Source organism: Balaenoptera physalus, assembly GCF_965194825.1.
Source record: "Balaenoptera physalus genome assembly, chromosome: 2".
Lineage (NCBI taxonomy): Eukaryota > Metazoa > Chordata > Mammalia > Artiodactyla > Balaenopteridae > Balaenoptera > Balaenoptera physalus.
The window spans coordinates 4462658-4474598 of record NC_138883.1 but is presented as its reverse complement, the minus strand read 5'-3'; the positions used below and the strand labels follow the sequence as shown (position 1 = coordinate 4474598).

The following is an 11941-nucleotide window of genomic DNA, read 5'->3' as shown; positions in this document are numbered from 1 at the left end:
CACCCCTCTAGGTGGTCACAAAGCACCAAGCTGATCTCCTTGTGCTATGCGGCTGCTTCCCACTAGCTATCTGTTTTACATTTGGTACTGTATATATGTCCATGCCACTCTCTCTTTTTGTACCAGCTTACCCTTCCCCCTCCCCGTATCCTCAAGTCCATTCTCTAGTAGGCCTGCATCTTTATTCCCGTCTTGCCCCTAGGTTCTTCATGACCATTTTTTTGTTTGTTTTTTAGATTCCATATATATGTGTTAGCATATGGTATTTGTTTTTCTCTTTCTGACTTACTTCACTCTGTATGACAGACTCTAGGTCCATTCACCTCACTACAAATAACTCAATTTGCTCGGTCGTTTGTGACCATCTAGAGGGGTGGGATAGGGAGGGTGGGAGGGAGGGAGATGCAAGAGGGAAGAGATATGGGAACATATGTATATGTATAACTGATTCACTTTGTTATAAAGCAGAAACTAACACACCATTGTAAAGCAATTAGACTCCAATAAAGATGTTAAAAAAACCCCAAATAACTCAATTTTGTTTCTTTTTATGGCTGAGTAATATTCTATTGTATATATGTGCCACATCTTCTTTATCCATTCATCCGATGATGGACACTTAGGTTGCTTCCATGTCCTGGCTATTGTAAATAGAGCTGCAATGAACATTGTGGTACATGACTCTTTTTGAATTATGGTTTTCTGAGGGTATATGCCCAGTAGTGGGATTGCTGGGTCGTGTGGTAGTTCTATTTTTAGTTTTTTAAGGAACCTCCATACTGTTTTCCATAGTGGCTGTATCAATTTACATTCCCACCAACAGTGCAAGAGGGTTCCCTTTTCTCCACACCCTCTCCAGCACTTATTGTTTGTAGATTTTTTGATGATGGCCATTCTGACCGGTGTGAGATGATATCTCATGGTAGTTTTGATTTGCATTTCTCTAATGATTAATGATGTTGAGCATTCTTTCATGTGTCTGTTGGCAATCTGTATATCTTCTTTGGAGAAATGTCTATTTAGGTCTTATGCCCATTTTTGGATTGGGTTGTTTGTTTTTTTGATATTGAGCTGCATGTGCTGCTTGTAAATTTTGGAGATTAATCCTTTGTCAGTTGCTTCATTTGCAAATATTTTCTCCCATTCTGAGGGTTGTCTTTTGGTCTTGTTTATGGTTTCCTTTGCTGTGAAAAGCTTTGAAGTTTCATTACGTCCCATTTGTTTATTTTGTTTTTATTTCCATTTCTCTAGGAGATGTGTCAAAAAGGATCTTGCTGTGATTTATGTCATAGAGTGTTCTGCCTATGTTTTCCTCTAAGAGTTTGATAGTGTCTGGCCTTACATTTAGGTCTTTAATCCATTTTTAGTTTATTTTTGTGTATGGTGTTAGGGAGTGTTCTAATTTCATTCTTTTACATGTAGTTGTCCAGTTTTCCCAGCACCACTTATTGAAGAGGCTGTCTTTTCTCCATTGTATATTCTTGCCTCCTTTATCAAAGATAAGGTGACCATGTGTGCCGAGTTTTTCTCTGGGCTTTCTATCCTGTTCCATTGATCTATATTTCTGTTTTTGTGCCAGTACCATACTGTCTTGATTACTGTAGCTTTGTAGTATAGTCTGAAGTCAGGGAGCCGGATTCCTCTAGCTCCGTTTTTCTTTCTCAAGATTGCTTTGGCTATTGGGGGTCTTCTGTGTTTCCATACAAATTGTGAAAATTTTTGTTCTAGTTCTGTGAAAAATGCCAGTGGTAGTTTGATAGGGATTGCATTGAATCTGTAGATTGCTTTGGGTAGTAGAGTCATTTTCACAATGTTGATTCTTCCAATCCAAAAACATGGTATATCTCTCCATCTGTTTGTACCATCTTTAATGTCTTTCATCAGTGTCTTATAATTTTCTGCATACAGGTCTTTTGTCTCCTTAGCTAGGTTTATTCCTAGATATTTTATTCTTTTTGTTGCAATGGTAAGTGGGAGTGTTTTCTTAATTTCACTTTCAGATTTTTCATCAGTAGTGTATAGGAATGCAAGAGATTTCTGTGCATTAATTTTGTATCCTGCTACTTTACCAAATTCGTTGATTAGCTCTAGTAGTTTTCTGGTAGCATCTTTAGGATTCTCTTTGTATAGTATCATGTCATCTGCAAAGAGTGACAGCTTTACTTCTTCTTTTCCAATTTGGATTCCTTTTATTTCTTTTTCTTCTCTGAATGCTGTGGCTAACAATTCCAAAACTATGTTGAATAATAGTGGTGAGAGTGGGCAACCTTGTGTTGTTCCTGATCTTAGTGGAAATGGTTTCAGTTTTTCACCATTGAGGACAATGTTGGCTGTGGGTTTATCATATATGGCCTTTATTATGTTGAGGTAAGTTCCCTCTGTGCCTACTTTCTGGAGGGTTTTTATCATAAATGGGTGTTGAATTTTGTCGAAAGCTTTCTCTGCGTCTCTTGAGATGATCATATGGTTTTTCTCCTTCAGTTTGTTAATATGGTGTATCACATTGATTGATTTGCGTATATTGAAGAATCCTTGCGTTCCTGGGATAAACCCCACTTGATAATGGTGTATGATCCTTTTAATGTGCTGTTAGATTCTGTTTGCTAGTATTTTGTTGAGGATTTTTGCATCTATGTTCATCAGTGATATTGGCCTGTATTTTTCTTTCGTTGTGACATCTTTGTCTGGTTTTGGTATCAGGGTGATGGTGGCCTCATAGAATGAGTTTGGGAGTGTTCCTCCCTCAGCTATATTTTGGAGGAGTTTGAGAAGGATAGGTGTTAGCTCTTCTCTAAATGTTTGATAGAATTCGCCTCTGAAGCCAACCGGTCCTGGGCTTTTGTTTGCTGGAAGATTTTTAATCGCAGTTTCAATTTCAGTGCTTGTGATTGGTCTGTTCATATTTTCCATTTCTTTCTGGGTCAGTCTCGGAAGGTTGTGCATTTCTAAGAATTTGTCCATTTCTTCCAGATTGTCCATTTTATTGGCATATAGTTGCTTGTAGTAATCGCTCATGATCCTTTTATTTCTGCAGTGTCAGTTGTTACTTCTCCTTTTTCATTTCTAATTCTATTGATTTGAGTCTTCTCCCTTTTTTTCTTGATGAGTCTGGCTAATGGTTTATCAATTTTGTTTATCTTCTCAAAGAACCAGCTTTTAGTTTTATTGATCTTTGCTATCATTTCCTTCATTTCTTTTTCATTTATTTCTGATCTGATCTTTATGATTTCTTTCCTTCTGCTAACTTTGGGGTTTTTTTTGTTTTTTTCTCTAATTGTTTTAGGTGGAAGGTTAGGTTGTTTCTTTGAGATGTTTCTTGTTTCTTAACGTAGGATTTTATTGCTATAAACTTCCTTCTTAGAACTGGTTTTGCTGCATCCAATAGGTTTTGGGTCATCGTGTTTTCATTGTCATTTGTTTCTAGGTATTTTTTGATTTCCTCTTTGATTTCTTCAGTGATCTTTTGGTTATTAAGTAGTGTATTGTTTAGCCTCCATATGTTCGTATTTTTTACAGATTTTCCCCCCAGTAATTGATATCTAGCCTCATAGTGTTGTGGTCGGAAAAGATACTTGATACGATTTCAATTTTCTTAAATTTACTGAGGCTTGATTTGTGACCCAGGATATGATCTATCCTGGAGAATGTTCTGTGAGCACTTGAGAAGAGAGTGTATTCTGTTGTTTCTGGATGGAATGTCCTATAAATATCAATTAAGTCCATCTTGTTTAATGTGTCATTTAAAGCTTGTGTTTCCTTATTTATTTTCATTTTGGATGATCTGTCCATTGGTGAAAGTGGGGTGTTAAAGTCCCCTACTATGATTGTGTTACTGTCGATTTCCCCTTTTATGGCTGTTAGTATGCACCTTATGTATTGAGGTGCTCCTATGTTGGGTGCATAAATATTTACAATTGTTATATCTTCTTTTTGGATTGATCCCTTGATCATTATGTAGTATCCTTCTTTGTCTCTTGTAATAGTCTTTGTTTTAAACTCTATTTTGTCTGATATGAGAATTGTTACTCCAGCTTTCTTTTGATTTCCATTTGCATGGACTATCTTTTTCCATCCCCTCACTTTCAGTCTGTATGTGTCCCTAGGTCTGAAGTGTGTCTCTTGTAGACAGCCTATATATGGGTCTTGTTTTTGTATGCATTCAGCCAGTCTGTGTCTTTTGGTTGGAGCATTTAATGCATTTACATTTAAGGTAATTATCGATATGTATGTTCCTATTACCATTTTCTTAATTGTTTTGGTTTTGTTATTGTAGGTCTTTTCCTTCTCTTGTGTTTCCTGCCTAGAGAAGTTCCTTTAGCATTTGTCGTAAAGCTGGTTTGGTGGTGCTGAATTCTCTTAGCTTTTGCTTATCTGTAAAGGTTTTAATTTCTCTGTCAAATCTGAATGAGATTCTTGCTGGGTAGGGTAATCTTGGTTGTAGGTTTTTCCCCTTCATCACTTTAAATATGTCCTGCCACTCCCTTCTGGCTTGCAGAGTTTCTGCTGAAAGATCAGCTGTTAACCTTATGGGGATTCCCTTCTGTGTTATTTGTTGTTTTCCCCTTGCTGCTTTTAATATGTTTTCTTTATATTTAATTTTTGATAGTTTGATTAATATGTGTCTTGGCGTGTTTCTCCTTGGATTTATCCTGTATGGGACTCTCTGTGCTTCCTGGACTTGATTAACTATTTCCTTTCCCATATTAGGGAAGTTTTCAACTATAATCTCTTCAAATATTTTCTCAGTCCCTTTCTTTTTCTCTTATTCTTCTGGGACCCCTATAATTCAAATGTCGGTGAGTTTAATGTTGTCCCAGAGGTCTCTGAGACTGTCCTCAATTCTTTTCATTATTTTTTCTTTATTCTGCTCTGCGGTAGTTATTTCCACTATTTTATCTTCCAAGTCACTTATCCGTTCTTCTGCCTCAGTTATTCTGCTATTGATCCCTTCTAGAGAATTTTTAATTTCATTTATTGTGTTGTTCATCACTGTTTCTTTGCTCTTTAGTTCTTCTAGGTCCTTGTTAAACATTTCTTGTATTTTCTCCATTCTATTTCCAAGATTTTGGATCATCTTTACTATCATTATTCTGAATTCTTTTTCAGGTAGACTGCCTATTTCCTCTTCATTTGTTCGGTCTGGTGGGTTTTTACCTTGCTCCTTCATCTGCTGTGTGTTTCTCTGTCTTCTCATTTTGCTTAACTTACTGTGTTTGGGGTCTCCTTTTCACAGGCTGCAGGTTCGTAGTTCCTGTTGTTTTTGGTGTCTGTCCCCAATGGCTAAGGTTGGTTCAGTGGGTTTGTAGGCTTCCTGGTGGAGGTGACTGGTGCCTGTGTTCTGGTGGATGAGGCTGGATCTTGTCTTTCTGGTGGGCAGGTCCACGTCTGGTGGTGTGTTTTGGGGTGTCTGTGGCCTTATTATGATTTTAGGCAGCCTCTCTGCTAATGGGCGGGGCTGTGTTCCTGTCTTGCTATTTGTTTGGCATGGGGTGTCCAGCACTGTAACTTGCTGGTCTTTTGAGTGGAGCTGCGTCTTGACGTTGAGATGGAGATCTCTGGGAGATTTTCGCCGTTTGATATTACGTGGAGCTGGAAGGTCCTTTGTGGACCAATGTCCTGATCTTGGCTCTCCCACCTCAGAGGCACAGCCCTGATGCCTGGCTGGAGTATCAAGAGCCTGTCATCCACATGACTCAGAATAAAAGGGAGAAAAAAAAAGAAAGAAAGGAAGAAGAAGATAAAATAAAATAAAGTAAAATAGTTATTAAAATAAAAAATAATTATTAAAAAAATTTTTTAAAGTAATAAAAAAGGAAAGAAAGAAAGAAGGGAGCAACCAAACCAAAAATCAAATCCACCAATGATAACAAGTGCTAAAAACTATACTAAAAAAAAAAAAGAAATGGACAGACAGAACCCTAGGACAAATGGTAAAAGCAAAGCTATAGAGACCAAATCACACACAGAAGCATACACATAGACACTCAAGAAAAGAGAAAAAGGGGGGAAATATATATATATCATTGCTCCCAAAGTCCACCTCCTCAATTTGGGATGATTTGTTGTCTATTCAGGTATTCCACAGATGCAGGGTACATAAAGTTGATTGTGGAGATTTAATCTGCTGCTCCTGAGGCTGCTGGGAGAGACTTCCCTTTCTCTTCTTTGTTCGCACAGCTCCCGGGGTTCAGCTTTGGATGTGGCCCCGCCTCTGCGTGTAGGTCGCCTGAGGGCGTCTGTTCTTTGCTCAGACAGGACGGGGTTAAAGGAGCAGCTGCTTCAGGGGCTCTGGCTCACTCAGGCCGCGGGGAGGGAGGGGCACGGAGGAGGTGGGGCGAGCCTTCGGCGTCAGAGGTGTCGTGACGTTGCACCAGCCTGAGGCGCGCCGTGCGTTCTCCCGGGAACGTTGTCCCTGAATCGGGACCCTGGCGGTGGCGGGCTGCACCGGCTCCCGGGAGGGGCGGTGTGGGTAGTGACCTGTGCTCGCACACAGGCTTCTTGGTGGCGGCAGCAGCAGCCTTAGCGTCTCACGCCCGTCTCTGGGGTCCGCGCTTTTAGCCGCGGCTCGCGCCCGTCTCTGGAGCTCGTTTAGGCGGCGCTCTGAATCCCCTCTCCTCGTGCACCAGGAAACAGGCAAGAAAGAGTCTCTTGCCTCTTCGGCAGCTGCAGACCTTTTCCCGGACTCCTTCCCGGCTAGCCGTGGTGCACTAGCCCCTTCAGGCTGTGTTCACGCCGCCAACCCCAGTACTCTCCCTGCGATCTGACCAAAGCCCGAGCCTCAGCTCCCAGCCCCGCCCGCCCCGGCGGGGGAGCAGACGAACCTCTCGGGCTGGTGAGCGCTGGTCGGCACCGATCCTCTGTGTGGGATCTCTCCGCTTTGCCCTCCGCACCCCTGTGGCTGCGCTCTCCTCCGTGGCTCCGAAGCTTCCCCCTCCGCCACCCGCAGTCTCCACCCGCGAAGGGGCTTCCTAGTGTGTGGAAACCTTTCCTCCTTCACAGCTCCCTCCCACTGGTGCAGGTCCTGTCCCTATTCTTTGTCTCTGTTTTTTCTTTTTTCTTTTCCCTACCCAGGTACGTGGGGAGTTTCTTGCCTTTTGGGAGGTCTGAGGTCTTCTGCTAGTGTTCCGTAGGTGTTCTGTAGCAGTTGTTCCACATGTAGATGTATTTTTGATGTATTTGTGGGGAGGAAGGTGATCTCCACTTCTTACTCTTCCGCCATCTTGAAGCTCCTCTCTCTGGCAAGTATTTTAGTAGCAATTGACCTATCTTGAATTTTCATGAATAATTTTTTCACTTATACCAAACACTGAGCCTTCATTTTACTTGGCCTTGTCATATTTTTGTTTTATGTAATAAATTTACTTGAGTTGTATTAAAAAAATAAAAGAAATAATTGGATCAAGGGTATTACCTCTTTGGTTAACTATCACATAGCCAGGGATTATATATCAATGTTACTATTCTGGATCAGTAGTCAGTTCAATGGTGTTCTCTTTTTTTAGGAGATGAGACAAAGAATTATTAACATCAATTAGTAAATATTTAAATGCCTAAGAAAATGAAATGTGGACCACAATGATCAATGGAAATAATGCTTCAATCCTTTTATCATCTGCTATGCTTTGTACTCCTCAGGGTGGGTACTCAATGCTGTTCAAGGTTCTGCCATGATCCCTGTGGTCAAAAAATTTACGTTTGCATCTATGTGTGCGGACCAGCGTGAGTAATAATCAAATTTCTTGTCAAGGCGACTAATGGCATTCACTATCTGGGACTTTCCTGGTGGTCCAGTGGTTAAGACTCCAAGCTTCCAGTGCAGGGGGCGAGGGTTCAATCCCTGGTTGGGGAACTAAGATCCCACATGTTGTGCAGCCAGAAAAAAAAAAATCTATGAAATATAATGACAGAAGGCCAACCATAGCCTGATACTGAAGCTGGTGTTGACATGAAGCATGATGTTGATTAATTGATATATTAAACATTGACGTCAAATAGACAAAGAGATCTAGTCTCTGTGGGAAATAATTCTATAGACAGATCTTAGGAATTTTCAAGAGACTTCTTAGGTTTTTGTGATTTACATGAATTAATTTTGTTATTATTTGTGAATGATTGAATTAAACAAAAGATGAAGAATAAGGGTAAATTCTGGACCAATGATGATGACTGGCGCATATGAGTCATATACAGTGAATATTACGTGTTGGGAGCTCTGAGGTCCAACATAAAAAGAATCTAGTACATTCACCCTGTTTGACATGTTCCATTAGACATTTGTCACATTTATGCAAGGATCTTTTTCTTGGACTTGTGGCCATAGATTTAAAAAATATTGTTATAAAAGAATCAATAGCAGAGTAGAGTTGATGTTTGATTGATTAAGAGAAAAATAAATAAATATTACTATAAATTAATAAATACCTAAATTACTATGTATATGAATGGTAGAAAGTATGGATTAATGGCGTGAATGTCTCAATCTTTTTATTACCTTCTCTGCTTGGTACTCTTCAGAACAGATACTGGAGCTGATTTCAGCTTCCACCATGATCAAGGTTACTGTACTGCCTCTGTCAGGAAAGAGACAAAGGTAGGTAATGGTCAAAGATCTTATCTTGGTTTGAGTCTTCGTTTAAGGGTGTCATGGTATTATTAAAAATTCTTAAATCAAAAAGTTAACTATTGTCAATGATAAATATGTATGAAACATGTTGTTTAATCAATAATGTGTAACACTGAGATTGAATAACAGAAGAGGTATGATCCATGTGGGAAATGATTGTATAGACAGACTGTAGAATCTTGCTCTTGGGGTTTTTTTTGTGAATTATATACTTATTTTATTATTATCAAAGAATTAATAATTATTAATAGTTTAATCAATACAAATATAAACACCAGTGAAGAAAATGACACCCTAATATGGAATAACATGACATTGATGACTACTGGTGACATATGAGTTGTGGATGTTGAAAATAAGTGTCTGAAATGCTGAGATCCAATACACAACATAATGTGTTTGATCCTCCTTTTGGAAATGATCATATAGACAACTGTCAGAAATATACAAAGGTCATGTTCTTATATTAGATTCATAGATTTAGATTCATCATTATTAATGGATCATAGATAGAACCATTAGAGAAAGATAAAGGGGAAAATGAAGCATTAGTCAATCATGAACATATGTAGTGAGGCAAGATATATTATTAATAAATATTGAAAACAGTGAAGCCCTTTAAGAAATAAATGGATCAAGGGTGTTACTTCTTTGGCTAAGGATCATGTAGACATAGATAATTACCAGTCAGTTTTATTATTCTGGATCAGTTGCAAGGTTGAGGTTGTTCTCTTTGTTAATAGAAAAAATGTGTATATATAATGAAAAATTAATAAATACCTAAAAAATTGGAGTAAGTGATGTGGAAAGGAAGGACCAATGTAGATAAGGTCCTAACTTTTTTTTATATAAACTGTTCTGCTCTATACTCCTCAGAGTGAACACTCTTGAGGGATTTAACCATCTTCCACGATCACAAGCTCTTTGGTTGCATCTATGCATTAGAAGCATGGAGACCACTGTAAGTCATAGTCAAAGTTCTCATGTTGGTTTGGGTGGTTTGCTTAAGAATAGTTACTGTATGATTAGTGTGAATTAATGAATTAATAAACAATTTAGAAATGAACAAAGAGAAATTGAGCCAATCCTGGACCAATGATGATGACTGATGGTTTGAATCAAGGATGATAAATAATATGTGTCTGAAACTCTGAGGTCCAGCAAAAAGAAGTCTAATGCATTAACTCTGTTTGTAAAGATCCTATAGATAGAAGTCAGGAATATACAAGGATCTTGTTTACTCTTTGTGTTCATTCATGCATTTTCACTTTACTGTTATAATTGGAGAAATGAAATAATCAAAAACCAAATATGTAAATAAATAAAGCTGAATGGGTGAATCCTTATCCAATTATAAAAATATGTGGTCATGCAAGAAATACTGTTAATAAATTTGAAAACAGTGAAGTCCAAAGAGAAACAAATGGTGCATGACTGTTAAATCTTTGGCTAAGAATAATACAGACAATAGTAAGATTACTTACTGTAATCAGTAAGATTACTTACTGTAAGTCACTGCTCATTTTCTGTGTCAGGGACAAGTTTTAAGTTCATTTTTTAAAGAGAAAATGAAACAAACATACTCCAAATTAACGATTGCCTAAGTCACTAAAAATGAAATGCAGAAGCAAGGATCAATGGAGATGAGTTCTCAATATTTTATTATCTGCTCTGACCTGTACTTCTCAGAGTGGATGCCCTTGAGCTGATTTAAGCATCTTCAATGGACAGGAGCCCTATGGTTGCATCTGTGTTAGGAGGATGGAGAACAATGTGAGTAGTAGTCAATGTTCTTGTCTTGGATTGAGCCGTATTTTTTTTTTTTAATTATTACTTTAAAAGATATTATTTAAAAAATTAAATATTAACAAAAAAGTCCAAGCATGCTAATGTCAAATACCATTGATACAAAACAATATGATTAATCCACATATGAAACACTGAGTTCAGTTAATGAAAGAGTTGGGTGTCAGGGGAAATGATTGTATAGATAAATGTTAGGGATATTCAAGCTCTTACACATAATTTTTTGTGTGATTTATTTATTTATTTTTTTTGGCTTTGTTGGGTCTTCGTTGCTGTGCATGGGCTTTCTCTGGTTGCGGCGAGTGGGAGCTACTCTTCATTGCAGTGCTTGGGCTTCTCGTTGCGGTGGCTTCTCTTGTTGTGGAGCACAGGCTCTAGACATGCGGCTTCAGTAGTTGTGGCACGCGGGCCCTAGAGCTCACAGGCTTCAGTAGTTGCGGCACATGGGCTCAATAGTTGTGGCATGAGGTCTCTAGGGTGTGCGGGCTCAGTAGTTGTGACTTGCGGGCTCTAGAGTGCAGGCTCAGTAGTTGTGGCGCATGGGCTTTGTTGCTCTGTGGCATGTGGGATCTCCCCAGACCAGGGATTGAATCCATGTCCCCTGCATTGGCGGGTGGTCTCTCAACCACTGGGCCACCAGGGAAGTCCCTGATTTATGTTTATTTAAATAATAGTGAATTAATTAATAAACAAGTGTAGATGACAGTAGAGAAAAGTGCCTCTCCTGGACCATTGGTCATGACTGGAGGCATAGGAGTCATATATGGTGAATACCATGTGTCTGTAACCCTGATTCCACACAACGCAAAATCTAGCCTATCTTCTGTTATAAATGACCCCATGGGTCGATGTTAGGAATATACAAACATTATATTCCTATTTTGGGTTAATAGATTTAGACATATTATTAATAATAAATCAGCAATCTAGCCATTAAAAAATGTAAAAACACACATAAAAAGAAGAAGGCGAAGCATTGTTCACTAGGAACATATGTGGTCAGGCAAGAAATATTATTAATAAAATAGAAAACATTCATGCCTTTTAAACAGTAAACAAATAAGTGTTTTGCCCTTTTGCTGAAAGGATCATACAGACACTGATAAGTAAGAGTCAACATTGTTGTTCTGGGTCAGTCTCAAGTTTAAGGTTTTCTTTTCTTAAGAGAAAAAATACTATGTTATGAAAAATTAATGAATGCCTAAATGAGTAAGTGAAATGTGGATAACCAGGATCAATGGAGATAAGGTCTGAAATTTTTTATCATCTTTTCTGCTCTGTACCTCTTAGAATGGGAGCACTCAAGCTGGTTGAAGGATTCTTCTATGGTCCTGAGATCTCTGGTTGCATTCACGTGTTAGGACTGTGGAGACCATGTGAGTAATAGATAAATTTTGGCCTTAGTTTCAATATTTTATTTAAGGCTATTGACTGTATTATTGCAAGTTGTGAAATATAATCAATGAAATCCAAATAGCCCAGTATGAAATATGGGATTAATATGAAGTACTA

At 38.5% G+C, this 11941-nt stretch overlaps 1 long non-coding RNA gene across 5 annotated transcripts in view; it reads left to right on the top strand.

Annotated features, from left to right (window-relative positions):
• The window catches only part of LOC309654395, a 44202-nt gene that overhangs the window by 31773 nt on the left and 488 nt on the right, over positions 1 to 11941 (top strand). Inside the window, exons 3-4 of one of the 5 annotated variants that reach the window (XR_014260213.1) lie at positions 7072 to 10396; positions 11720 to 11803. This is a non-coding gene — a long non-coding RNA (uncharacterized lncRNA). Of the gene's footprint in view, positions 1 to 7071; positions 11806 to 11941 lie in introns of those variants that run through there. The other 4 variants (XR_014260214.1, XR_014260215.1, XR_014260216.1 and 1 more) reach the window with 4 other exon arrangements.